This window comes from Canis lupus, chromosome 36 (genome assembly GCF_003254725.2).
Source record: "Canis lupus dingo isolate Sandy chromosome 36, ASM325472v2, whole genome shotgun sequence".
NCBI classification, from domain to species: Eukaryota; Metazoa; Chordata; class Mammalia; order Carnivora; family Canidae; genus Canis; species Canis lupus.
In genome coordinates, this window is record NC_064278.1 from 12627263 (window position 1) to 12654868 (window position 27606).

At 36.3% G+C, this 27606-nt stretch overlaps 1 protein-coding gene across 1 annotated transcript in view; it reads left to right on the plus strand.

Annotated features, from left to right (window-relative positions):
• B3GALT1 (beta-1,3-galactosyltransferase 1) overlaps positions 1 to 27606 on the plus strand; it is a 503119-nt gene that overhangs the window by 197015 nt on the left and 278498 nt on the right. The window lies entirely within an intron of this gene.

A 27606-nucleotide genomic window follows, 5' to 3' on the forward strand; every position in this document is an offset into this window, starting at 1 on the left:
GGCATTAACTCTTTCCTTCAAGTGCATAGTACCATGTTGACACACCAGGAAATGCTGACAAGTGGAAAGTGAAAAATTGACTGATGGACTGCAAATCATGAGATTTTGTTCTGGATTTTCATCTGAATATAACAGACACCCATCTTTCAAACAGAGATGAAACATGAAAACGGTTCCCAGGTTGCTATGGGCATCCTGAATGCTGAACTATTACCAATCATTTGCTTTACTGTTACCTCTTAGAGAGAGCAAATATTCAATACTCAGTACTTACTTGCTTCATCTCTGTCACATTTTGTTCTAATTTCCCAAAGATTTTTCTTTGCTCATTCAGTATTCTTTAAATCAATTTGTACCTTTATTTCTTGTAAGACTCTAAACTGCATGTGAAAGGGTCTAATAAATTCAGCATCTTTCATTATTACAAGCCTTTTGCTGGAAAGGATAAAATGAGTAGTATGAATTTACATTAAGCTTAAGAAAATAATTTTCCATTTGCTGGTTTTTGAATACGTAAATAGGAATCAGCTAAATTGGTTAGAATATGGTGCTAATGAGATTAAAATTGCAGGTTTGATTCCCATATAGGCAATTAGTCTTATGTGGAAAAAAGCTATTCAAAGGCCAGAATTTTGATCCCCAGTGGAATTCTTATGAAAGGAGAACAAGTTATGAGTTGTAAAAGATTCATGGCAAAGCAAGTTTGGGCTAAAAAAGAAAAAAAAAAAAACATAGTAAGACTTAAAATAATTTAGAGCACATAGCTTATTAACTGGACAATAGCATTATCATTTTACATAAGGATATATATTATTATTTAAATGGACACTTCAGTGGAGTGCGGACTCAGCTGATTTCTCCTTTAGCTCCACACTATTGGAAATCACTTAGCATCAATGGAAATACTGAACACAGATCAGAGCTCCAGAATGAAGAGAATAATTCAGAAATGATCCCCTGCTAGAACAATTATTAAAAATTCTTCTTTAATTACTGTATATCTTCTATCAAACTGAGTAATACCAACTTGAAAAATATTTATATTTTCATTAGATACGGATAGTAAGATAAGTACTTATAGTGAATGTTATTTTATCCTGTTTGTTTCTGATATGGCAAATCTTAGCTAATCAACATGGATATTGTGAGTATATTTTATATGTGCCATATGCTTTCTGTGTATGAGCCAGCTGTTGGGGGTATTAATGATAAAATCGAAAAACCTAACCTCATTTTAGGCTTGTTATGAATATATTAAATTAACTTGCAATTATTTGATTTTTAAGTTAAAACTCTCTAGCTTTACTTTAACAGAAATATGTGGTCATTGTAGGGGATTTGGAAAATATATAGAATTTCAGTTAAAATGGGTATATGAAGTATTCATAATCTCAGCTCAATAAACACAACTGTTTCTTTTTATACAAAAAAAGAGTATCAGTATGAAAAAATAGAATCAAATATACATGCAAACCCAGAGTGGTTTTTTTTTTCTCACCATTTTTCTATCAGATGTTCTTCAAATACACTACTTTAATAACTATTCAGTTCCTCTTAGGTATATACTATAATTTAATTAGTATCCAAACCTTAGGATTTATGATTCTTATTTTTCATTACTAGAAATTACGCTTTAGTGAACATTTTTGTCTACAAATCTGGCCAATGTAGACGAAATAGTCTACTTTGGTTCATTAGATAGTCTTAAGACTGAGGTTGTAGGGTAAACAGTTTGAATATTTTCAAGTCTTTTTTCACAAATCAAATTTTTTCTCTCCCCTCTAAATTACCCCAATTTATCCTGCCCCCAGCAGAATATAAGGGCACCCAATTCCTCATGGTCTTATTTACCATATCTACTGTTACCTTTTAAAATCATCAATTGTGGGCAGCCCGGGTGGCTCAGCGGTTTAGCACCGCCTTCAGCCCAGGGTGTGGTCCTGGAGACCTGGGATCGAGTCCTGCATCGGGCTTCTACATGGAGCCTGCTTCTCCCTCTGCCTGTGTCTCTACCCCCTCTCTCTGGATCTCTCATGAATAAATAAATAAAAATATTTTAAAAATTAAATCATCAATTGTTAGAATTTTATATAATTCCTAGAATCTGCTTTCCGTTCCCTCCTTTATTTCTAGGCCAATTTATGTTTTAAATAACATGTAATTCAGGTATATTTATTTCATTGCACCAAAACCATACAGTTATTTAGAAAGCTCTATCCTAACCACAAAGTAATATTAGATTTTTGTAAATCTTTGAATATGGATAAATTATCCACATGAGATACATGTATGAAGATTTTAAAAGGTAAAATTGTTAAAATGTTGGCCGAGATATATTAAATGTTATTAACATGGTCATTGTACCACAAAAATGACAGATTGTAATGTGACTTCTACCACAAGATTTCTAGAAAGGAAACAGCAATCTAACGTTTATGAGACAAACTTTTGGTACTTTTACTGAAGAGTAGGGTCATTAAGTATATTCAGCCTCTTGGAGGATAGGTCTGAAAATCTGTTAAGATTCTTTGAGAAGGCAAACAAAATGCACAAATTGTTTTCCATAGTTAATCATATTTCCCAGGTTTGTCTCTTTTACTCCCAGTTTTGCTCTCTTGTGATGAAAAACATACTCCATTAAAAGTACGTAATTACTATCCAAAGACATATTTGATCATGTTGATTAATATGTGGGATATTTGCAAACATTGGATATTATCAAAAATGCTGCAGTGAGTTTTCATGTGCATGTGCCATTTCCCACGTGTACAAAGTATAGCTTATTAGAATTCCTAAGTAAACTAGTAGGTGCATTTTCAGTTGACATATGTTGCCAAGTTGTCCTCTATGACACTTTAGGCCAATTGTACTTTGGAATGTAATCCAGCACTACATTATTTACTTTTTAACTCAAATTGTTCCAGATTTAGCCATGGGGAGCTTTTTCAGTTTGGCTCCTGGGTCCGTTTGACATAGCCCCAATCTTTTGTTTCTTGAGCACATTCTTATTTTCTGATACAAGATGCTCTGGGATCATCTTGTATTTTCCTTGTCCCAGCCTCGAAACAATAATTTTTCCAGGTAGTTTGGTTCCTTCAATAGAAGATACTATCTAAAACTGAAGATCTAGTCACAGAGTATATTTGTTGTTATTGGCGTATCAATGCTTCAAGGTCCTCTGAGTGGACCAAATTAGGTAATATATGTATATTCATATATCTATGATTATTTCTTTATCTGTCTGTACAACTATTAAGTTAAACATGAATTTATGTTCATGTTTCCAGCTCTAATCTGGCAGTGAAGGGTTCGTTCAAGTCTTCCTTTCTTGTTTATCTATTACTTCCCCTCTGACAGTGTGAATATTCTGGCTCTCACTACCCACCATCTGTTTACTTATTTGTTCAACCCCAGTATACATCTAAAGCAGTTTCAAAATTATTAACCTATATCCATATGAGAAGGAAATTTACCAACTAGAATTGTTGCTGTAGTTCTAATTTGCATTTTTAATATTATCCATGAGATTGAAAATCTTTTCATATGTTTAAGAAACCTTTGATTTTGCTTTTCTTTTGAGTGCCTGTTATATTCTTTGTGCATTTGAAAATTGAGTTATTACTAATTCTTATCCATTTGTAATTACTTTTTACATTAAGGAAATTAGCCAGCCTTTGGTCCATGATATGAGTTTCAAATGTTTTTCCAGTTTCTTATTGGGATATATATATATCTCGATGCAAATGCTTTTGTTTTATGAAGGTGAATATAGCAATCTTGTAGGCCTGCTGTATAAAACTTTTTCTTAACTTATTTTTTTCCACTTAGGGGATACATTTATGCACAATCCTCTGAATGGTTGAGCTTATCATATTTTTTTTCAAACTGAATAATATAAAAGGATGTTATCACTTCTTCTGTATACCCATATCTTGTATTTTCATATATGTGTCCAAAAATTTCACTTATGTATGTGAGAACTGGTATTTGGCTGATTTGTATTTTGGTTTTTACTGACTCTGTTCCTAGCAGAATATATCCTAGTAAGAGTATAAATCACTGCAAAGCTATTTTAAAGAAACCTTCTACCAACGTTATAACCAACCTAACTCAAAGCATGTAACGAGATCGTTTCATTTCTACAGGGAAAACATCTGACAGTCTTCATTTGTAAAATTTTCTTCTACACATAATTACTTAATTCTCAGGGCCAACCACAGCATCTTCTGTAAATTAGTTGCTCCTCAATCACGTAATGCAGTTACTCTACTTTATAGCACAGGTCCTATGCCTGTTATGGCACTGAATTTTTATTATAACAGGACTAAGCTGTGGTGAACCAGTGGGAGATTTCTTGTTTGACAAGTATCTTTTTTTTTTTTCTTTTTTTTTTAATTTTTTATTTATGATAGTCACACACAGAGAGAGAGAGAGAGAGAGAGAGAGAGAGGCAGAGACATACACAGGCAGAGGGAGAAGCAGGCTCCAAGCACCAGGAGCCCGACGTGGGATTCGATCCCGAGTCTCTAGGATCGCGCCCTGGGCCAAAGGCAGGCGCCAAACCGCTGCGCCACCCAGGGATCCCGACAAGTATCTTAATACATATTACAGACATATCTTCCACAGTTTTCATTCCATAACTATAATAGATTTTTAAACGTAGTTAATACAAAATAAGGAAATACCTACTTTTTTACATGAAGGGTATAAGCTTTGTTATTTTGGCAACAATTTATGGTATTTATTAATATTTTAGAAAATAAAATAAAGAGAATACCGGTTAGCAATATTTCTACCACCTACAGGTAGTCATTATTAATATTTTATTGTAGTCCTTTCCAAAAATTGTTTTTGAATATACATTTGGATGTACTTTATTATATTATAAAATTTCTAATCAATGGTAAGCAAAGATCATTTGAATACTTCTAAAATATTTCCTTTACATTGAATTTTATCACATCTTATGCATTTATCATAATTTATTTAATCATATCCTATGATTTGATATTCACATTCTTTTTACTTTTCTATTTCTGATTTCTTTGGGAGAAATTCCCAAGTGTGAAATTGCTGTGGTCAACTGTATGAAAGATTTATGTCCTTTGATACAGCCTACAAGATTTTATTCCTTCAAAAATTTCGATTTGCAATCATACTAATGGTTTTTAAAAGGTGTCCATCTCACAATACTCTCAGTGTTATGATCTTGAAAAAGTCTAGTGTACATTTTATCACTTTTTCCTACAAGAGCTTCAGTGTTTGGTTGATTTTAATCCTTTTTCTTCATACTGAGGATATTAAATATTTGCTATATTTGATGTAAGTCTTCATTTTTTGATTTACACCTTCACTTTATAAGAGTAGAAAAAGAATGATAAATTTTTGATGACTTTTCAAACTAAAACTGAAGATCATATTTTATCATTTAGTAATAAAAAGATTCATTTATTCAGATGAGTTCAACTGGCAAACTAATTGACTTCCTTTTCACAAAACCGTAAATAATAGAACTTTATTTGCAAACTTTTGTTTGGATGAATACAGGTGTATTCATCCAAACAAAATTGATTTGACCTCATATTCCATAATGCTTTATAACACAATAATAATTGTAATAGTGTTCATTTGCATATAATTTAAAAACTAGTTTTCATTCAAACACCCATCCTATCCCCTGCCTATCCTTGTTGTGGTTTTTCATCTAATAATTGAAGAAATCTAGACATTATAAGGTCAAGTGGCTTTCAGGATTAGCTGCATATGTAGTGGCAATACCAAATTTAGAACCTGAAGTCTGCCCACTCAAACCAGAAAAAGAATATTTTTAAAGATGTGTGTGTGTAAGTTATTCCTAGAATTGTTTTTAAAAAGAAAAGAATTCAAAAAATTGTTCTTTTTTTAAGTTGAAGAGGAAACTGGATGAGTATAAAAGATAAGATTAAGTCAGGTAGGGAGTTAGAAAAAGAAAAAGCATGTTGTAAAATACTATATACCATGGAATGGTGGGCCAGACATTTGGCTTTGAGCTTTGTCACTGCCAGCACCAAGAAGTAAGCATGATCTTTCAGTTGTGCTTAGAACATGAGACACGCTGCTTGCTGTGGTCCATGAGGCCAGACAGGATCCAGCCCTTACCCGTCTCTCTAACCCCATTCATTCCAACCCTCACTGCACTATCACTGTTCTGCAAGTTCCCGGAGCTAGCCTCACTCTACTCCAAGACATCAGGTTTTTTTTCCTGTGTTAGGGCTGTGCATTTGCATTTCTTCTATCTGGAGAACTTTACCCTTAGCCCCTATGTATTTGGCTCTTTTTTATCCTTAGATCTGTTTTGTGCCTCTGGAGTCTCTGGCCACAGTCTAAGGGTGCCTCTTCTCCTTCTTGTCATCCACTATCACATTGCCCTGCTCCTGTCTTTCACGGCACGCTCCATAATCAGCTGGGGAGGAACCCGGTTCACTCTTTTTCAGAGACAACATTGATTTCTGTCAAGAGTGTATACACTATAGTCAGACGACCTACATGGAATTCTTTTTTTTTTTTTTAAGATTTTATTTATTTATTCATGAGAGACACAGACACACACACACACACACACACACACACACACACACACACACAGAGGCAGAGACACAGGCAGAGGGAGAAGCAGGCTCCATGCAGGGAGCCTGATGTAGGACTTGATGCCAGGACTCCAGGATCATGCCCTGGGCTGAAGGCAGGTGCTAAACTGCTGAGCCACCCAGGGATCCCCCCACTACATGGAATTCTACTTGCTGCTCATAGTCGTATGCCAGTAGACAAGTCGCTTACTCTCTCTGTGCCTGAGTTTTTTCACACATCAAATATCTTTGACCAAATACTCTTATATGAGATGAACTACATGAAATAGAACTACATACTTTTTGAAGTTCTTTTGTTGTTAATTTTTCTTTCATTAATGCAGGTCTGTGGAACAAAAGCAGAGTACAAAAGAGAAAATTTATTCCATCATAAGGCAGTAATTGTTGGAATATCTTTTGTTATGTTTTGTTTTTGTTTTCTAAACATAAAGTTCTAGGATTCCTATGAAGTCTCCTGTTTCCAGTCTTGTGCTCCTGACTTCTGTACTTCTGTCTTCTCTGACTCCTTTTACAGGAAAACCCTTACAAAGAGTTGTCTACTTCCCTGTTATCTGCCTTTATGTCTTGATCCCATTTCAATTGGATTTTCTTTCCTACCTTCCATTGAAACTGCTTTAATCAATGTCTCCAGTGGTCTCCAGGAAACCCATATCATAGAGCAGTGTTCAATCTGCTCCTATTTCCCAAGCTGCTCCTTCTTTATTTTTATTACCAGGTTGTTTTTTTTTTTTTCCCCCTCATCTCCCTAACTCTAAATGCTGGCATATCAAGGGTAGACCTTTGGTTCCATCTATATCTGCAGCTACTTGCTAGGTGATTTCCTTGTCTTAAAATATCTTAAAATACTATCTATACACTGACAACCCTCAAATTGATACTTCTAACTCAAACATCTACAGAAGCCACAGCCTTCACATTTGCTTCCTTGACATCTAATAGACGACCTAAACTCAGTTCATGATTCAAAACTCAATTCATTTGGAAGGATCTCCCTCCTTCCAAATGAGCACCACTAATAGCTGCCCCCATCTCAGTTGGTAGCAGCTCTATCCTTCTAGTAGCTCAAGCCAGAACTTGGAATCTTCCCTGACTTCCTTTTTCTCAGCTGATCTTTTGATAAATTGTTTGGTTATACCTTAAAATATATCTAGAATCCAAATACTTCTCCTTCTATTTTGTTGCTACTACTCTGGGATGAGTCACCACTGTTTCTCACCTGGATTATTTCAGTAGCCTCTCATACAGTCTCCCTGTGTCCTCACAAACTCCCAAGTCTGTGCTTCATATAGTGGCCAAAGCAATTCTTTTAAATCACAGAACAGATTATGGCAGTCTCCTCCTCTTTGCTCTCGGGTGGAGTCTGTGCTATCCGAAATCTTTGCTGTGCCCCATGACAGTTTCTTTGATCTAGTCCCTCTTCACTTCTGCCTCCACTCTCCCTTGTCCACGAAAGCCCATCTAGTCTCTGTGACATTGATTTTACTGTTTTGTGTGCTTAAAACTGTCTTCCTTCAGATATTTGCATAGCTTGCTCCCTCACATATTATACAGGTCTCTGTGCACATATCCCCTCGACATAGGTACAGCCCCCTCTCTACTACACAGTGCTAACTACAGCGGTGCTCATGTCTTTCTCTGTCTCTTGTCTGGGTTTATTTTTGTTTATTAACAGTACCTGGTTATTATGAATTTTTGTTTATTTTTTTTGTATGTTTTCTTCACTAAAATATATATTTTGTGAGGACATAGGAGTTCTGTGATTTCCCAACTCCTAGATCAGTGCTTGGCACCCAAATGGGCCTACTAAACATCTTCTAGAGTAAAGGATGAAAGGATGAATGGCCTCTGTACAGATGTATTATATACATGCTGCTATAATAATTCCTCAAATAAAATCTTAATTTTTTAGTAGACTGACCCATTTTCCTTGCTATTTGATGTTAGTTTTAAGTGAGGCTATGAAACAGCTCCTAAAATTGTAAGAACAAGGGTGGAGGAAAACCCAAAAGCTCATCTGAATCAGCTACCACCCTCTAGCCTGCATAGCACTCAGGCAACCGTCCATCTTTATTGAATGTTTGTCTCATTCTTACTGCTCTTCCAGTGTTTTACAACCTTGATGGGAAACCTTTTCCAATATTTAATTATTCTTTCAATTGAACATCTATTATTTAAGTTAAATCAGATTTGATCACAAAAGTTTAAGCTCTTTTTTGGGGGAAGATCTCCTAGAAAAATAGAAAATTAATTCTGCATACAAAATGCTTAAGCAGATTAGCCTGCATATTCAGTGTAGGCATACATAGTAGGAAACGCTAATGCTCAAATGTTGTTGAATTAATCATATGTGAACAAGAAAGAATTTTTTAGCCATTTTAAGTACTTTAAGGTTTTTATCATGACATCTGTTTTTATTCATTTAGTTATTTTTGTAGTTCAGCTTTATATACTGTGTTTCCTTCTCCTATTAAAAACACAAACACCAAAAGTTCATATAGCAAATGAACATTAACTTTAAAATAATAATCCCAATGTTTTGGACATCAAAAAAATAGTTGATCTCAATGTTGTGTTACAGCTTTAAATAACAGCTCTTCTATTTGGCTTGTGAGGTACTCAACATAAATGTTTGGGGGTAAATTGGGATAGAGATGACAGGGAAAATGAAGGGGGTCAGAGCAGAAAGAAAGGTCATGTCTGGAAATTGATGGTCACTTTCTGTGTTACCTTGAAAAAGATTAAGGAGAGGTTAGAACCTCGTTATAATTCAGTCATTTTATTTTTATTTTTCCATAATGTGTTAAAAACCAAATAAATGATCTGCTATCAGATATGAAGATTTAAGCCAACAGTGAGAATAGGGCTGCTCTTTGGGGACTGCATTATTGAAGCCAGTCACAAAGGCATATTTCCGAGATAGAAAATGTAATGCAATTATTTTTTCTTCAAATAGTGCATGGCTTACTTCCCAATAAATAAAAAAAATGCACTAAAATAAGAGTAATATATGTTGCTGTAAAAAAAAAGGTAAAAACAAAAAATTCCCCCCAAAAAAGGTAAAGCACCCCCAAAGGTAAAGGTAAAGTACCATCTAGATAGGATTGTTACGAATATTTTTGCACTTCCTAGCTTCCTTCTATGTATATTTTAATATGCTAATGAGAGTATAATATTAATTATACTCTATAATTATGTATCATAGTTTTTATTAATACTATAAGCTATGTCCATTTCTTACAAATGTCTAATTTTCATAATCATACCATAATATCTTATAATATATCAACATTTGTTAAATTTACCTAGCCATTTACTTATTGTGAATATTTTGGTTACTTCTAACATTCAGTTTAATGCTTTTTTGCACAAAACTTTTGAATTACCTTTTTGGGATGAATTATTTTTTTATAAAGAAGAATGTGGAACAAATGTTCTAAAATCTTACCTTCTTTAAAAAAGTTTTAAAAAATTAAATAAATAAAAACTTAACTTCCTACAAGTAAGTGAATGTTTTGCTCTTATGCATTCCTCATAATTTTATTTTAAATTGCTGATTGAATTTCATTGTTATTTTAATTTGTATATTTTTGCTTACTATTGATATTGAACACTTTCTCATGTTTATTAGCCATTTGTGTTTCTTCTTTGGGGACCTTTTCATAAAATATGTTAATTTACTATTTGGGCTCTAGTATTTACATTCTTTAGTAAACAGTTTCTACAGTCAGAACAAAACTAACTAGTCCATGATCTACTTCATTTTTCTGCTAACAGTTTAACTTACATCACAAAATGGTAAAGAAATGTTTAAGGCCAAGTGCTAGATAATCACTTAAAAAATATCCCCTGTTTAGGATGTATTAAAACCCTTTCTAAATAAAATATCATGAATCATTTATTTATAGGCAATACTGATCTACTTAGGTTTATTTTATATGTTAAATCTTTTTTTGTCTGTTGTTTCAAATCAAGTAAAGTTTGTTTCTTTGTCCACACTTCCTATATTTTCTTAATTCACTATGTTCTCACCTATAAACACAAACACACACAAATTTCCCATTCATTTACTTAGGAAAATAAAAAATAGGAAAATTAAAATAGCATTTATACTCACATGTATGTTATGCTTATACATAAAATGCCTATGTTTAGTGTTCTTTTTAAAAATAAAGAGATTATGTTCTGGGGAGAGTGTAAAAGTGAAGATAATGAAATTTTGGAGGATTAGAGAATAGAAAGGAATTTGTTCAGGATTTGCCTTGTTTTTAGGTGGTTAAATATATTATTTGGAAATATTTATGAAGGTGTGCGTTTTTAATTTAAAAAAAAACTTATAAGCTATTGTAAAATTAAAAATCTTTTTCTAAATTGAAAAGGTATAAATGGAATGAATATTATAGGGAATGGTTCAAAGAGAGACCCCAAAGTAGTAATTGAGCTGACTCATGAGCTACCTTAAGGACCCTCTCAGTGTCTCTGTTAAGCCACCTATGACACAAACACATAGAGAAAATTAAATTCTACACAGCTACAGTTAAATTGGGTGATCTTGAGGGTAATTTGTGATGTGTTATTAGTACTTCATTCTCCCACAATTTAAGTAATCAAATCCAAACTGGCAAATGTGAGGAATCAGGAAATTAGTATTTCCTAAGGATTTATGATATTCTGTGTTAAGCACTGCATACACTTAAGACATACAGTGGTTCCGAGGAGAAAGTTTTGTTATCCTCATATTACAAAAGAAGAAATTCAGGGAGCATAGATACTTGTGACTATAAAGCTAGCAATTGGGGCAGCCCAGGTGGCTCAGCAGTTTAGTGCTGCCTTCAGCCCAGGGTGTGACCCTGGAGACCGAGAATCAAGTCCCAAGTCAGGCTCCCTGCATGGAACCTGCTTCTCCCTCTTTCTCCCTCTGCCTGTGTCTCTACCTCTCTCTCTCTCACTCTGTGTGTCTCATGAATAAATAAATAAAGTCTTAAAAAAAAAGAACTCTTACAGTTGTTAGAACCAGATTCAAACCCAAGTCTGACTCCAAGGACCATGATCTTTCACAAAACCATGCTATTTTATTGTAGGTTCTATCACACACATCATCAAGGAAACACAGGAAGAAGGGGAAAAAAGATGACTCAACTTTCCCAGATTAAGTAGCTATAGGGTGTAAAGAATCAAAGCAGGAAATTAGAATTATAGATATATTTTGTGTTGCAGGAAATTAGAATTATAGATATATTTTGTGTTGGAGGAGACTTCTATTTGTGGTAGGGATTTATTGGCTCTCAGGCCACAGAGCATGGCTGCACAAGTTGAATTCTATATCTCTAGAAATGTAATGAAAATGGTGCTTCCTTGAGTTCTCTAGTCTCCACCCTACATAGTGCAGCTGCCCACTGTGGGGAAACCATGGCCATCTGGTCTTCGAAGCTATGACATGCAACCTGCAATATAATTCCAGGAAGACAATAGAGGAGGGGATGGGGAATCAGGAAAAATCGAGTTTGGTCAGTTGACTGAATTAATTTAGGGCTAGCATATTTTACTAGAAAGAGGTGGCTCTATCCTTTGAATTTGTCTAGTCTGGGAAGAAGGCAAAAACAAAATAAAAGGCATAGGGATTTGAAGGAGATACATCCCTTGTCATCCCCCCAATATAACCAATGTTATGTTACTTCACAGGAATAAATTTTTGGCATAAATTATGTTTTTACAGCAATTAGATTAGTTAATTTTTCTTTATATTAAAAGAAAGATGCTGTTTATGTCATTTCTCTTAGACAACTTTATTATTATACAGAATAGAATAATAAGAGCCATTTTGAGTCAAAGTATATTTTGCCATTAAAGTGTACAAGGTCTAAAGTCTAGTTTCAGAAGTGTCTCACTCGACAAAATTCGTTCAGTGTAACAGTATTACAATTAGATATTTTCTAAAATGTTAGAAAAGAAGGAAGGAAGAAAGGAAGGAAGGAAGTATAGGAGGAAAAGAGGAGAAAAAGAAGAAGAAAGATAAGAGGAAAGAATGAAATTAGGGAAGGAGGGAGGGAAAGGGGAGAAGAGAAAAAGAGTGACATACATAATAATATTATTTTTAAAAAAGGATTGATTGATTTAGTGTGAGAGGGGCAGAAGGAGAGAATCTTTCAGGCAGACTCCCTGCTGAGTGTGGAGCCAGACATGGGCTTGATCTCATGACCCATGAGATCATGACCTGAGCCAATACCAAGAGTCCAGCGCGTAACCAACTGAGCCATCCAGGCACCCCAGTAATAAAAAAAATTCTCAAAAGGCATCACATCAACTGAGGTATTTGTCATTTAAAATGACATAATTTATGGGGAATATGGGTGGCTTAGGCAGTTAAGCATCCAACTCTAGATTTTGGCTCAGGTCATAATCTCAGGGTCCTGGGATTGAGCCCTGAGCTGGGCTCCACACTCAGTGCAGAGTCTGCTTGTCCCTCTTACTCTACCTCTGCCATGCCCCATGTGTGCTCTCTCTCTCAAATAAATAAATAAAATCTTCAAAAGAAAGTCTGGTTTTCATAAAGCATCCTGCAAAACATTTTGTCCTAAAGTAATTAATTAATGTCCTAAAGTAATTTGTGTGTATCTATATAGATAGATAAATACACACACACACAATCTTATTCATCAGTGCTCTATAAAATCTTCCACCATGTATTTGAACACCCTTCCCTTCCTCCCAATGCCTCAGTCCTCAAGAAAGCAATTATACTGTTAGAGACAAGGATATGTTTTTGTGTTGAGAGGAAGAACAAGAGAAAGGAAGATGTGCAAGAAAAACCAAAACATCTCTCGTCCCTTTTATACAATATTTGTTCCCAGAAGAGTCCAGAAGAGTTAAGGGTCCTTTAGGAACCAATACACCCAGGTCCTTCCTCCCTGCCACCCTAATGCAAGGACTGAGGAAGTAGAAAGTGGCCCAGTCAAGTTGCAGGAAAAATGAGAGTTTTAGCTGCTCTTTTGCCTCAACACTCTGACACCATGTTTTGGGAGGTAAATTTGACCTGCCTATTTCTTGCTAAACTTAGATTTCTAAAAGAGTGAAAAAAGTCCCAGATCCCTGTTGCAAGAACTGAAGGCTGACTTACTGACCAACAAGATAGAGAAAAAATTGTATCTATATATGCAATCTGTCTCTGAGAGAACTGATGAAGATATAGTCAGAAGGGATCCAATCCAAAAAAAGACTTAAAATCTAAAGAGATGGTAGTTAATTATGTATATTCTTCCTTCAATTACCCTTGCCCCCATTTCTGTAAATGGAACAATGATCCAGCGAGTGATTGAAGCCAAAACATCAGTCCAGCAAATTCCTCCTTCCCTCTCCAGGCCCCCACCCCACCCCATTTCCAAGTATCAGCAAATTCTGATCTTTCTGACCTTTCTGACCTCTTCTCGCCACCTATCTAAACTGTTTCCCTGCTTCTGCACCTATTTGAGGTCCAAAGTAATCCAAAATCCACAATTTCTAGCAGTTGGAAGCCCCTGCCAAACATTTTTCTTTCAATTTCTGGATGCTTATTCTGAAGTCAGCTATGCTCCCAGCTTCTTGCCTTTGCAAATATTCTCTGATTCCATGTCATATAAACTCAGATATACAAAGATTTATGCTGTATCTGTATACTGGATTGCTAACAAACAAAAGATTTAAAAAAACATAAATAAAAAGATTTGGCATAGCTGAGTAAACCACACAGGTATATGTATGCATATGAAAACATACCTAGATGTTTTTAAGGTGTGTATAACCACATATATGTATGTTTTGTGCATATACATGTATAAATACATATATTTTAAAAACATATGTATGTTTTTACAGTCTTGCAAATAGTAGGATGGTTGAGGACATCAGACCTGCAGTATTGGTGAGAATACATGAAGGGCGCCGCTTTCGCGTCTGTAAGTGCTGTCTTGCTCTTTTGCTCCTCTGTAGCAGAGTTGACTGCTTAAGACTAACACATTACTGAGTACCTTCCCCTTGAGTCACCCTGGATGGAGCAGTGATCTTACCACACTGTTCACAGAAGGCATCTTTGATTATTTCTAAACTGGGTTTCTACGCTCACCAACATGAAAAATGAGAAAAGAAAATAACTTCAGTTCATCCTTGTATAACCCGAATAGTATTTTAGAACATTATGTAAATCATAGAAACTGCTGAACTAAATATGAAACTAAAGAGATTTTTAGCAGGAACTTCTTAAAAATACTTAACCGAGTTTTCTTAGCTTTCATGAAAAATCTATACCTGCTTCTAGAGCACTGATAGATAACAAAATTGATATTAGACAGAAGAAAAATTAGTTTATTCAACAGACCAAATGTACCTCAAAATCTATGTGACAAATGTTTCTTGTACTCCAACTCACTGCCTTATTATTGTTAAAAAGATTCCAAAGGCAACGGATCTAATTTACTTAGTTTATAATTGTTAAAGTAAAAATGGTGAAAAGATAAATATACTGTTTAGGTGTGGGTGGGTTTTTTTTTTTTTTTGTCTTTTTTTGTTGTTGTTGTTAATTGTTAAAGGCAGTACGCTAAAAATTAATGACAAATGAAAGCAGTCCAATAAAAGTAACGAAAGTAGGTTAATCTCCTTAAGTCCACATAAATTATGGCAGCCTCTATTCTTTCCCCAATAGTACAAACATGATTGGAATTCTTAAAAAGAGCTTAAGTAGAATATAGTCATTCCTTTTTCTATTTAAAAAAGATTTAGGCAAGACCAAAGTTAGCTTTATCAATGAAAAAAAAAATCTTTGTGCTGCAATACAAAGCAGATGAATAAGTCCTCCAAGGACAAAAAAAATATATGCAGATATTAGTAATGTCCCCAAGTAGTCAGGTACACACCCAGCAAAAGTTAGACAAAAATTATTCATTATCCCAAATAAATCACAACAACGCATTACTTTGCAAGGATAGGTTGCCCTCTTTAAACAAAGTAATGTATTTTGAATCTCAATCTGATATGATCTATGGTACTGATATATTTTGTGTAAAGACAGGAGGATAGTGCTGATTATTCTTTGACATTATAATGTAAACTGTAGGTCATATAAGCATGCAGAAATTGAATTATGGTGAGATCACTGCCAAAACTGTACCCATTCTCTTCTTATATAACTCTGTTCATAGTGAACCAAAACTAGCCTTCATTCTGTTTTTTACACCTTTATTTCTGAGTTGATCAAGGTAAATGGAAACAAAGATAATATGATTTGTTTTACACAAAATATGAATAAAAATAGAAAATCAGATATAATTTTATTTCTTTAAATATTTAATTTAAAGAGAGAGAGATGAGAGAGGGACAGCAGAGGGAGGAGCAAAGGGGGAGAGAGAGAATCCTGAGCAGACTCCCCACTGAGCAGGGAGCCTGCTATGGGGCTCAATCCCAGGATCCTGAGATCATGACCTGAGCTGAAACCAAGTTGGACACTTAACCGACTGAGCCACCCAGGCACCCCAGATACAATTTTAAATTAAATTCAAACAACTTTTTGGAAATCCTCTAATTCTTTTCCATTTTTCAAACCTTGGATCATACTTAAGTTAATAATGAATTTCCCTTCTTCCAACTGTTAAAAAACAACTCTTTTCCTTACAGGAGAAAGGGCATATTGAATATGACTCAGACTTTTTTTTTTTAAGATTTTATTTATTTATTCATGAGAGATCTACACAGAGAGAGAGTTAGAGACACAGGCAGAGGGAGAAGCAGGCTCCATGCAGGGAGCCCGACGTGGGACTTGATCCCAGGTCCCCAGGATCAGGCCCTGGGCTGAAGGTGGTGCTAAACCACTGAGCCACCCGGGCTGCCCTGACTCAGACTTTATTTATTAGGAACAAGTTAAATCCACTGAAACAAATCAGTCCAAAGCAATTACAAAATGGTCGTTTCCCCAGTCCTGTGTTTGGTAGAACACTAGTCAACTTTTTCACTTCCAAGAGAATCCTGCTGATTTTGTATTTGTTTAGTGGTGGTCCAGTCACCCTAGGATGATTTCAGTAAGAAAGAGAACTGTTTAGGTCAGAAGTTGCCCAGATTGCCTCAATGCTTTTCAACTCATGAGCCCAAAAAGCACCTGTACCTGTTCCTACTATATGTAATAGTGCCCTGCTACTCCAAGGGTTTCTAAACCAGCAGCATACTTCTTTCTTGGAATGCTTATTAGAGATACAAAAATTTGAGGCCCCACCTCAGACCTATTGAGTCAGAATCAATATTGTAACAAAATCTCTGGGTGATTCATATGCAGGTTAATGTTTGAGAAGTGCTGCTCTAGGCTACTTATTTGGTGCCTGAGCATTCTTTCTGGTATTTAGCCTCATGTTCATCGGTTTTCTTTCTTTTTTTTTTTTTTTTAAAGATTTTATTTATTTATTCATGAGACACACAGAGAGCAGCAGAGACACAGGCAGAGGGAGAAGCAGGCTCCCCACAAGGATCCTGATGCCACACTTGATCCTGGGTCTCCAGGATCATGCCCCGAGCCGAAGGGAAGGCCGACACTCAACCACTGAGCCACCCAGGCGTCCCTCATCAGTTTTCTTTTAAGTATTGAAACTAGGTAGCATGCCTTTTTAATTTAAATTATGCTGAACATCAGATGCTGACTTCCTATTGCATTTTAGAGATGCCAACTGGTGTTAAACTAACCGATCTGGGTTTTGTGGTTGCTTTATTGTCCTTATGCTTTTGGTTGTCTTTGGGGGATAAGTATGTTTCAACTCACATGTCCGTCATTTCTAACATACCATTAAATCTGCTCTTAGATTTTTCTTACTCCCCATTACATCTAATTCTGTAAAATTAAATTATTTTTCTTCTCAAACCTTTCGAAAGAGGAGGCAGAGAGATTGAGACTATGACATGATCTCATTCAAACAAGGTTGCCAACTGAATGGTAACAGTGGATATTCATATAAAATCATTGAAATGATTACTTTTCAGTCTTGGCACATGCAAATCAGTCATTAAAATAACCCCAAATAAAAGCATTAGTTATGCTTTGTTTGGGTAAAATTCTGAAATTATTTTAAAACAGAATTATTTGTTCTTGCCAAATGGTAGCATTTTTTTATACTTAATAAGTTATTCTTATTTTTTAGAGAGACTTCATGCATGTGTTTTTTACTAAAGAGTAAATTCCAAGGCCTTGATTTTCACACAGGGTACTCATTTTGCATTCTTACCTGCACTCCTCCCTTTAAGGTAGAAAAAAAGCTGTATTGCCCTTTCCGATTTGACACTGATTAGATGATCAAGAGGATAGACTTCTTAGCTTTTCTGACTTATTTTGATTAAAGATGCTGCTGCTTACTCAACCCTTTTCTTTCATTCCATTCTCCTCCTAATCTCTAAATACTAATTTATTTTATAGCAACCAAGTTACATATAAGCAATTATCAAATGAAAATTAAAAACACTTTTTAGGTAGCTCAAATTTGTAAAAGTGTCGATGGCCTTTTCCCTGTTGGAATATAAAATACCTCTTTCTTAGAGGCACTTTACAGTGTCTCACAAAGGATTTAAACCATCTACAGATAGTGAAGTAGACAAAGTTTTGAAGTAACTCAGGTGTTTTTAGCATAATCTAGATGTTTCCGTTTGGATGTTTGGAAAAGCCTGAACTAATCAGAAATCGCCTCAATTCTCTACTTCCTTTCTATCCCTGTGGACAGATATTTCTACAATCGCTGCAATAGTCCTACAGAACATTTATTGAGGGCCTATGAGGCTTTTACATGTGATGATGATATCATCCTCCATGACTGTCTCCCAGCTTACCATACTTCTAGTTGTGGCTCCATAAGGCATAATTATGTAGCTTGTTATTCCTAATTAACCTATGCTTTGAATTTCCATAGTGGTTAATCTCTCAAATATGACCTATTACCCCAAAAGACAAATCATCTACTGGAAATGGAATTGGGTTTAGAGGTCACAACATGAGGCTTTTGTTCCTGAATCTGTTTGCTGACTGATGTCCCCGAAGGAGCTACTTGAGCTCCATTACTTAATGGCATTATTAACAAAATGACACTGAACTTAGAGGGATATTTTGGGAAAAAAAAAAAAAAACATTAAATTTTTCATTTTAAATTATAAGTTCTTGGGCAGCCCAGGTGGCTCAGCGATTTAGCGCCATCTTCAGCCCAGGGCCTGATCCTAGAGACCCAGGATCGAGTCCCATGTCAGGCTTCTTACATGGAGCCTGCTTCTCTCTCTGCCTGTGTCTCTGCCTCTCTCTCTCTCTCTCTTCTGTCTCTCATTAATAAATAAATAAAATCTTTTAAAAATTATAAGTTCTTCTGAACTAATGTTTAAACCCAAACTGTTAACTGTTTTATACTGCTTTTATTGAAACTCTTTACATTTGCCTCTATACCCCTTTAAAATGTGAGACAAATGTATTTCACTGATAATCCTGTATAAATGATGTGAGATAATTTTTCTACCTACTCTGATAAAAGAAAAAGGGAAGGATCTGCCCTTTCATAATTTATCTCTATTCTTTTTGCGTTTTCAACAATTTAACTCAGTTGTATTCAATTTTCTAAGATAAGTTTCAAGATTTAAAATAAGCCTTAAGAAGTAATTCTGCTGTGAGGTATCCTACGAACCATATAACTGTGATGGGGAACCCAGATGGTGGTTTTGCTGTACGCTTGTTCTGTTAAAATGTGGGCAAGTCAGGGTCTATCTTTTCCACCTGAATATCTCCATATTTGGAAGAAGGAAAAAGCACTGGCATAGTTTCTTCCTTATGGACAAAACTATATATAGTGATTTAGAAGCCTTTACTTGTTTTTATGCCATAAGATGAGATATAAATTCAGCAGAATGCTTTTTACAAAGGAATAGAAGAGTATTTTAAATGAATCTAGTAATCACTGGTCTACTTGTATAAACGTACTTTATTCTTAAAGATGTGACCAGGATGTTGATGGAAAATCAACTCTGCAAAGTGGAATTCTGCTTTTTGTATCTTGTTTTTTAAAATGCATGGATTATATAGGGTAGGCAAAGTCTTTTTAGTCCTGTACTATTCTAGAGATCTATATATGATTTGATACTAAGGCTTTTTGTTTTCTAAGATGAAAGGAAAGAAAGGTAGGTTCTGAGACTGACAGTGACATTCTTCACATCTATGCTGTCGTAATTTTCACACCATACATTTAGAAAAATATTCCAGAGTAAAACATTTTGAAAGGGGAGCTTCAAGTTCTCAGTGTGTGCAGGAGTGCCTGGATTGTTCAGTCAGTTAAGCCTCTGCCTTTGGCTCAGATCATGATCTCAGGATCCTGGGATCAAGCCCTGTGTGGGTTTCCCTGCTCATGGGGAAGTGGGCTTCCTCCTCTGCCTCTTACCTTGCTGGTGCACTCTCTCTATTTCTCAAATAAGTAAATAAACTCTTTTTAAAAAAATAAAGTTCTTGTTGTGAAAATGTACTTTCTCACTGGAAATAGTCTCATAGAAGTCTTGTAGAAAATGTACTTTCTCACTGGAAATAGTCTTAATGTTTCCTAATTAAACATTAAGAGATTAGAGAGACTCAGAAGTGATTGATTTATTAGTCATTATTCAGTTCAGACATTTTAGAGGGAAAATATATACTAATTATGCTCTCAGCTTGGTCAATAACAGAGAGTTTTTTTTTATGGGAATTATCCTCCAGAACTCAGATGCTGGTTTTCGTAAATAAACAACATGGTCGAAGAAGTCTACTTAGTATTTACTTAGAAAAGCAGTGAATTTAATGTTTATTTTATTTTATTTATTTATTTATTTATTTTTTGAATTTAATGTTTAATTTAAATCAAGCAAGAAATAAATTTATTTTGAACAAGGGTGACATAGATGCTTTTAGTCAGCTGAGATCATATCAATAAACTTTTTGAAGTTCTTTAGAAGTATTAATGCTTTGATGGATGGGATTATAATAAAGTAGTTTTAACATGAATGGTTACGACATGATTATGCACCACATATCAAAATCACTGGGACACTGAGATTGGGAGTTGGTGAAAGTCAAGGGGAAAAGATATATTTAAAAAATAAAGATTATTAGAAAAGCAAATTGATCATTCAGTTTATGGTTTTAAGGGTCTGATAATGGAACATTGAGCTGTATATGACTTTAACTTTCTCTAATTAGAAGGCTGTTTCATTTACTATATAGAATAGTATGTAGAAATTAAGCTCATTATGATTCATAAGGACAAAACAGGGCATAAAGGAATATGGAGGAAGGTGTTGGGATGGAAGTCATGGGAGCCTTGGCACACCTATGACTTTGAACATGGTGGTTGACCTCTTTCTTCTTTCTTTGTACCTATCATAAATGCATTTGGCTACAAACAACAGAGAAGCAGATACATACAGGCTATAAACAAGTATGAGTGTATTTTTCTTATATAGCAGAAGTCCTGAAATAGGTAGCTGCAGTGGCTCAAACGTATTAATAGTGCTCCAGGCTCAATCTAACTCTCCTAGTCTTGTAGGTTTATATAGCCTTATGGTCCACCTGCTAGGCATTATGTCACATTCAAGGCAGACAAACCAGCAACAGGAGAAAAGCTATATGCATTCTCTCATCAGGAAGGCAAAAAATTTCCCAGAATACCAGCACCCCCAGCAGAAATCTTTTTAGGGCCCAATAGTCAGAACTGGGTCACATGGAGACTCATGTTAAAGGGAGAGCAGAACACAAAATTGTCATGATTGACTTTGACCAAATTTGATCCAGTACCTGGCCCAGATAAGTACATTGGCTACCCTTAAAAATAACAAGAGAAGGACAATGGATTTTGAATGGCCAATGTCAATCTGAAGGATCCAGCTGACCCAAGAGGGGAAGGAGATTTTAGATGAGGGGTATCCAGATTTATTCAAATTCAAAGTTAAGGGTACAGGCCACAGACTGCCAAATTGACAGAAGACATCTGACACCAACTGCAGTGAGTTTGGCAAACAGCAAGTCTGAGGGCACAGCCCTCCACAAGACTGCCCTTATCTCAGACACCAGTCGTAAATTCAGAGATCTTCAGGGCCCCCCTCCCTTTACCCAGACCAGGTGGCTACAAGTTTGGAATCCCTGTGGACTCCCCTGGGTTCAATAATTCACTCGAATGACTTATAGAGCTCAAAAAATTGCTACAGTTAAAATTAGTTTTATTATTGTAGTAAAAGGATAGAAGTTAAAACCACCAAAAGGAAGAGACATAGCAAAGCCAGGGCAGGGTTGAAACACAAAGCTCCTTCTTCTTTCTTGAAACACAAAACACTTATCTTCTCCTGAGGAGTAATGGATGGCCTTCTTCCAGCCATGATGAACAACTCAACATTGAGACTCAGTAACTCAAAGAGTATTGCCAACCAGGGAAGCTTAGTGCAGCCTTTGGTATCTGGAGTTTCTGTTGGGACTCAATCACAGACTGCCCACATGGCTGACCTCTAGTTTCTACCCCCTCCTGGAAATTAGGGATAATAACTTTAGTTTCTAGTTCCTCCAGAGGTCAAAACTGATACGGTGGCTTCTTTTCTTTTTTTTTTTTTTCAAGATTGATTTATTTATGATAGACACAGAGAGAGAGAGAGGCAGAGACACAGGAGGAGGGAGAAGCAGGCTCCATGCCCGGAGCCCGATGCGGAACTCGATCCCAGGACCCCAGGATCGCGCCCCGGGCCAAAGGCAGGTGCCAAACTGCTGAGCCACCCAGGGATTCCCCGATATGGTGGTTTCTAAGCCTCATCGCATATCATGTTGCTAGACTGGTGACCAAAGTCCCCAGGCAAACAAAGACACTCCTGTTAGGCAGGATATTCCAGGGCCCTAGAGATCACCTTCTAGAAGCAAAGAGCAATGGCCAGACCTCTCTGGGTTAAAGTTTATCCTTCACTACTCATAGGAAATAGAAAAAGAAATTCTGATTCAGCTCTCATATAATTCTGGCATCCAGATGTGTCAGCCATGTACAGTGATAGATTCTTGCTTAATATAGAATATCCCTCTCCATAACACTGCTATAATTTTTTTGACCTTAAATTTTCTTGCCACCCATATTTTCTCCTATGGTACCATTTAACATCTTCTCAAAACACCAACCTGGAGGAACATGATGCATTCTTAGCACTAGAAAACAAATGTCCTTTCACCATTGTTTCTGCATTGAGCCAAACCTCTTCAAGGTCAAGATGTATCCTCATTCTTCATGTTCCATTTCCCCTTCCCTCACTCCCACGCCCCCATGGTCCCTAGCTGCTCTCCAGCATTCAGCATCACATCCTGGATTCTGCTGTTCAGCCTCCATAAGCTGGACACATAGGCTACTGGAAATAATCCTTCACTTGCTCAGAAAGCAGGGCTCTTAGCTATACTGGCTCGATCCCACCACTGCTGCACATCCCTGGTCTCAGTGCCATATAGAGTTGCTCTACCTTGGATGCCATCCTGCTTTTCCTGGAACCTTCCACTTGGAGAGCAGCCATGTGTTTCATCGGATTATTTGGGGTCCTTTTTTTCTTTGGTTTTATCTTTTTTTTAATTTTTTTTTATTTATTTATGATAGTCACAGAGAGAGAGAGAGAGAGAGAGAGGCAGAGACACAGGCAGAGGGAGAAGCAGGCTCCATGCACCGGGAGCCCGATGTGGGATTCGATCCCGGGTCTCCAGGATCACGCCCTGGGCCAAAGGCAGGCGCCAAACCGCTGCGCCACCCAGGGATCCCTGGGTCCTTTTTTTCTACATAGGCAGCCTAACTTGTATATCTGTACATTAACATCTTTGTCAAATCACTGAGTAGGAAGGTGAGAGATCTTTGGGTCTTTACATTATTTTGTTGGGATATCTACAAAAATGATGCTGTTAGTAAAACTGAGACCTAAAGATGTTAGATGATTGGCTGAAAGTCCCAGTGGTAGTGAGTGACCACATCTGACAGGAATTAAGTTCTCTAACTTCTTTCCCCACTTTCCTCCAGCTGTCTGCCAAAAAGAATCAGATCCAGCAGACTTTGCTGCATGAAATTTTGTGCTTGCTGAGGCTAATGAAGCATCAAATCAGCAACCTCTAAATGAGGATTTCCATTGGCTCTCTGTACCAGAACCAAAATCACTGCAGAAGGAAACCCCTTCTTTCATGACTCTGGGACTATAAACTTTTTTCTAGTTCAGCAACCTAATCTAATCTTTTAAGTGTTAAACTCTTGAACATTTCCTCATTTGTAAAGTCACCAGTTCCAGCTCCATCAGTCTGATTTTACCCATGATAGATCTAGAGAGTTTCAGATCAGTTACAAGACCTCACTTTCATTTTTCAGCTGAGAAAGGAAGTGGAGAGAGAGGCACCACCCTTACCTAGTTAGTGAAAGTGCTGGAAAGGGAATATAGTTCTACTCTCTTTCTGCCCACTCTTTTCTAGGAGTGTTAGTTTTCTGACTAGAGGAGGAAAATGAAAAGAGAAACCAAGCCTACTAGAGGTTCATTTTCCCTGCTACTCCCCACTCTACCATCTATGCCCTTTCTTTTTTCTCTAATAAATGCTTAGAATCCAGTTTCCAGAGTCTTATGTCTCAATATGGCCATAAGAATAAGTTCTGAAAATGAGAAGTGAAAGGAAATATAGTTCATATCTAGAATGTCTTTTTTTTTCTTCTTTCTCAAAGATTTTATTTATTTATTTGAGAGAAAGAGCGAAAGGACAAGCAAGAGGAGTTGCAGAGAGAGAAAGAAGCAGGCTCCCCACTGAGCAGGGAGCCCCTTGTGGGCCGGGATCATGACCTGAACCGAAAGCAGATGCTTAACTGACTGAACCACCCAGGTGCCCAGAATATCTTTTTTTTTTTTTTTTTTTTTTTTTTTGCCCAGAATGTCTTCTTAAAAGAGGTGAAGTGAGCCTTTCTCCACCCTCCCCTCCTTCCTGCTGCTGCCTGAAATGCAGTACCATGCAAGGGGATGCATCAAGATAGAAAGAACTTGAAGTCTGACTCTGAGATGATGCTATGCTAGCCTGGGATTGTCTTTCCAGATGTGTGGGGAAGGGATGAGGGAAGTGGGGGAGAGAGTGACAGGGAGATTTTTTTTTGTCTTAAATCAGAAATTAAATCACTCTAATTTTGGTTTTCTGTCATATGCAGCAAAACCTATCCAACTAAATTCCTAGAATTAAGGTAAATCTCAAAGGACTTAACTTGAATGGATGCTTTTTTTTTTTTTGTCTTTTGCTTCTTAACTAATATTTAATATTCAATAACTATAAACTATAAGTATTAAACTATACTATTAAACTATTTAATAACTAATATTCTCCTGTTCAGGAATATATTTCACCAAGTTCAAGGCCTACCTCTCATTTTCTATTATTCATCACCTAAAAAACACATTCCCTTTTAATAACATATGATTGTGTATTAATATTTATTGCTTCATCAGTATATCTTGACTCCCCAAACAGTTGTAATCTTCTTGAGACTAAGGTCCAACCACTTCTTAGAATCACTTATAGTTTCCAACTCAGTACTGAAAATGTACAAGCCTCTCAGTAAATACTTAGAGAGCTATGTTAAATGAATTATTGATGTTTGTTATCAATGTAGTTATTTATAATAGTTAAAACCAGCAGTGTGTGTGTGTGTGTGTGTGTGTGTAGCTCACCAAGTTGTGAGGGAGGTATTAGTATCCTATTTTCCAAAACAAGAAACAGAATCAAAGGAGTTCATAACCAGCATAATAACCTTCCTAGAATGCTCATCTTAAAAGAGATTGAACTAGAACCAACCACGGCCTTCAGAACATAGACTCTCCACTGCATGTTGCTGCCTTGAATTAACAAATCACTTTATGCTCTTCACTTAAATGGTGTCCATACCAGTTTTCCTGCTGCCCAAAATGCAGTACCATACTTAAGTGGTGTCCCTGCCAGTTAGCAGCTAGCCACTAAAATCACTAATAGATAATTCCTTCAAATTAGCAAATAATTACCCTTTCCCTTGCTATGTTCTACTCTCAACTATATCCCTGGGATGGTGGCAAAAGTGACTTAACTATACATAACAAGCATACTTCACTCCCCTAGTGTGGGGTTGTCACTGAAAGGCAGAAACCAGCTTCTCTCCTTGCCCGTGATGCCATTTTGTCACTGGGGTTCTGTTTCTCAGTACCATGTGGTCTGTGGGACCAAATGTTTTCCTGGACCTTGTAGTTGACCTAAGCATCAAACAGCAAGTATTTTACACAGTCAGAGAATATGAATCTGTATGATGTAAAAAGCTTAGGAAATTTGCCTCCTTCTCTTAACCTGATTTTAGCCTCAAAAATATTGTTAAAAGCCCATAATTTCATTTTTCCTTTTAGTGTTTATGTTAAGTTTTTCTAAAACAGAAGTAATTCCAAGGAAAAAGTACTTCAAAAATACTCTATGCTCTTATTCTTCACTCTGGTGAACAACTGTGCTAGACCTACCTTGCAATTTGATATATTCACCATAATATTTTTTTTAAGGTTTCAGGTCTTAATTTTCTACTCTAGTCTTTGATGATCAATAGTAATATTTCCTTCCATTTTCTACTTTGCTTTGAGCCTACTAATCCTACCACCAACTTGAAATTAATTTTAACAGGTGGTTCTAATCTCAAAAGTAAACATCCTTGTCATCTCTTTGCATTACTATCCACTAAGGGAGTGGGAGAAAACAAAAGGAATATGCAAGTTCATCTCAGATAATGAGGTAATTTTGTATGATGCATACATTTTCAAAAAAATGATTAACGACATTTATTATCATTTAAATGAGAGCCTGAGTACTTGGAGGGAAATTTATAGTTTAAAGCGTACATACTGGATTTTGTGATCTAAAATGCAGGAGGTCTCTGGAAACTTACTTTTCTTTCAAGAATACCCTGTAGTAGTATAACTAAGAATAACCAAATTCCCTGTGTCCTTTTTCAATCATGGAGAAGGTATGTCAAACCCAAAAGGCTGAGTTAGTTTTACAATATCAGCATGAAAGGGTGGGAATTACTGATGTTCTCACATGTTTGGGTAAGCTGAAGTTACTTTTCATTATCCTAAAGGCTTGAAGTCTTTGAAAGTAGAGTGAGAAGGCATGGTATCATTGAATTTCCTATACCACGTAAAGGATAGCTGCCTGTAGTGATGGTCTGATTCTTCAGTAGAGCCTGACAAATGGAAAGTGGTACATTTTGTAGTGGAATTCAGTGGCCTACCATGAAAAACAACTGCCGAATCTCGGTGACTTAACCCCCCAAAATGTATTCACTTCCGTTACAGTCTGGTGAGGGTTGGCATGAGTGGTCCATACTGCAGTTATTTAGGGACCAAGTTTCTTTGGTGTAATGACCATACTATCTCCCAAAACCCACAGAACTACTGAATCGTCTTTACTTGACAAACAATGGAGAACATGATCGATTGTATGAGAAGTGTTGTAGGCTAGGCCCACATGCAGCTTCTTTGTTTTCATCCACCTGCCAATTTGCCAGATCTTAGTCATAAAGCATACCTCGCCTTAAGCAAGGCTGGGAAATGTGGTCTATGTGTGTGCCCAGGAGGAAAAGGAGAGTTTTAGTGATCAGCTACCTAGAATAATTATAAATGGTAAAGGAGTCAGGATACAGAAAAAGGTGAAAACAGATAAGCCAAAAAATAATGTCGTTTGATTGAGTTAGAAGGAGATGAGATAGAAGGCATTGGTGGAGATGTTGCCTTTAAACAAGAAGTAGAGGAACACATTCTCAGACTTAGAAGACAAAGTGATAAGAGGCATTCAGTGGAGGGCTCTACAACCACAACATTTCATTTTAATCTCCAAGGGAATTCATGAGACAGACAGCAGGTCCAAGAGCAAGACCACTACACAGAGTTGTGTAGTTTGTGTATTGTATCCCATAAAAGCAGGGAGAGATGAAGAGCCATTGGTTGACTC